This window comes from Lipotes vexillifer, unplaced genomic scaffold, assembly GCF_000442215.2.
Source record: "Lipotes vexillifer unplaced genomic scaffold, Lipotes_vexillifer_v1.1 scaffold221, whole genome shotgun sequence".
In the NCBI taxonomy this organism is placed as follows: Eukaryota; Metazoa; Chordata; class Mammalia; order Artiodactyla; family Lipotidae; genus Lipotes; species Lipotes vexillifer.
The window spans coordinates 669,684-671,889 of NW_006772957.1; the positions used below are offsets into that span (position 1 = coordinate 669,684).

General features: G+C 44.9%; 1 pseudogene; it reads right to left on the reverse strand.

Moving 5' to 3' along the window:
* Positions 1–740: 740 nt before the first annotated feature.
* LOC103072709 (charged multivesicular body protein 4b pseudogene) lies at positions 741–1,414 on the reverse strand (annotated as a pseudogene).
* Between the last annotated feature and the right edge of the window lie 792 nt (positions 1,415–2,206).

Below are 2,206 nucleotides of genomic sequence, written 5' to 3' on the forward strand. Positions count from 1 at the left end.
TTTTTTTCTTTCCAATTCTTATACCTTTCATTTTCTTCTCCTTGTCTTACCATGCTAGCTAGAGCCATCTTTGCAATGTTGAATAGAAATAGTGATGGTGAACATGTTTGCGGTATTCCTGATTTTAAAAGGAGTGCTTACAATGTTTCACCATTGAATATGATGTTTGCTGTAGGTACATGAGGTTGTTTGCTGATCTTTCTGGTTTGTTAAGAGTTTTTGGTTTTGTTTACTTTGTTTTGCAATTAAATGATGGGGGTTGAATTTTATCAAATATCTTTTGTACATCTAGTGGGGCAGTTGTATGTTTTTTTTTTTATCCTTTAATCTATGCTTTTCTTATTATCATATTACCTTTGCCTGCTTTTGGTGTCAAAAGTGAAGGAAATACCAGCTTCACAAAACAAGTCGGGGAGTTTCTCCTCTTCCTTTTTTTTTTAGATCATTTTTTTTTTTTTTTTTTTTTGGATTTGAAAATACAGTTTATTTTACAGAAATTCAACATTATAAACAGCAGGCATCTCCCAGCCCCCTACCCCCTTCCCCCAACCCCCAACCCGTACCGCTGGGTGCAGACCATGCTATGCAGAGTGAGCAGTGATGCAGCCGTACTGCTTTGGAGGGAGATTCGAGAGCGATGGAACCTGCCTGCACCACGGCCTGCCTGCCCTACACACGCACGTGCCTGCCCGCCTCGCAGGCCACCAGACTCTGTCTGGGCCCAGCCCGCGCTGGACCAGTTAAATGGATCCAGCCCAGGTCTCCAATTCCTTCATGTCGTCGTCTTCCTCTTCCTTCATCTTGGTGGGTTTTGATGGTAGGGATATAGAGGGAACATTTGGTAGAGTGACTGTTTCCGGTCCACTGATTTCCAGCAAATTCTTGTCTAGTTCCTCCTGTTCTAGTTCTTCTAATTCTGCCATGAGCTCATCCTCGTCAAACTCTTCTCCAAACCCTACAGGTTTTGAAATAGCTGTTGAAATCTCTTCTGCAAGTTCCTGCTGCTCAGCAATGTCCTGCATTAACTCATCAACTTTATCGATGTCCATGTTGTCGTGGGCAGCCTTCATGGCTTTGGCGGCATAGCCCATGTTCTTGAGCACCTCGGTGTTGGTGTTAGCATTCTCCAGGGCCTCTCGCTGGAATTCGGTGGTTGACAGTGTGCCGTTGATCTGTGCCACCTGCTTTTCATACCTCTTCTTGCACTTCAGTGCCTGGAGGGTAGTGCGCTGTTTTTGGTGCCGTGCTTCTTGGCGGCTGTCAGCTCCTGCTCGATCTGCTTCTCCAGGAATTCCTGCTTCTTACTTAGCATCTCCTCCGTGTCCCGAAGCCTCTGGATGGCCCTCTGGGGGGTCGGGCCGCCCTTGCCGGCCTTACCCGCTCCAGCCCCGAACAGCTTCGCAGACACCGACATGGTTGCTGCTCGCCGCGCCGGCCTGCGCCGCCTGCTCCGGCTCGGCTCGGCTCGGCTCGGCTTCGGCGCCCTCTCCCCGCTCCCTGCAGCCGCAGGCCTCTCCGCCATCTCCGCCCTAGATCAGTTTTTATAAGATAGAGTTTATATTTTGAAGGCTTGATAGGATTTTGTAAAAGTGTCTGAGCCTGGTATTTCTGTTTTCTTGTTTTGTGGATAGATTTTTCACAACTGATCCAATTTTTTTTTTTTTTTTTTTTTTTTTTTTTTTTTTTTTTTTTTGGTACGCAGGCCTCTCACTGTTGTGGCCTCTCCCGTTGCGGAGCACAGGCTCCGAACGTGCAGGATAAGCGGCTGTGGCTCACGGGCCCAGCCGCTCCGCGGCATGTGGGATCTTCCTGGACCGGGGCACGAACCCGTGTCCCCTGCATCGGCAGGCGGACTCTGCACCACTGTGCCACCAGTTAAGCCCCAATTTTTTATTTATTTATTTATTTATTTTTTAGTGTTATGGTCTTTAGCTTTCTATTTCTTCTTATATTAGCTTTGATAGATTTTTGTTTTCAGAATAAAAATCCCATTTTATTTATGTTTCCAAATTTGTTGGCATGAAACTATTCACAGTATTCTCTCATGATTTATAAAATATCTTATTTATCTGTACTTATATTCTTTTTCTTATTAGGTTGTGTTTTTTTTATGACTTCTTAGTTTTACTTAGAGACATTTGCCTTGTACCGTCTTTTCAAAAGATAGCTTTTAGTTTTCTTGATCATCTACTTTTTTATCATTGCA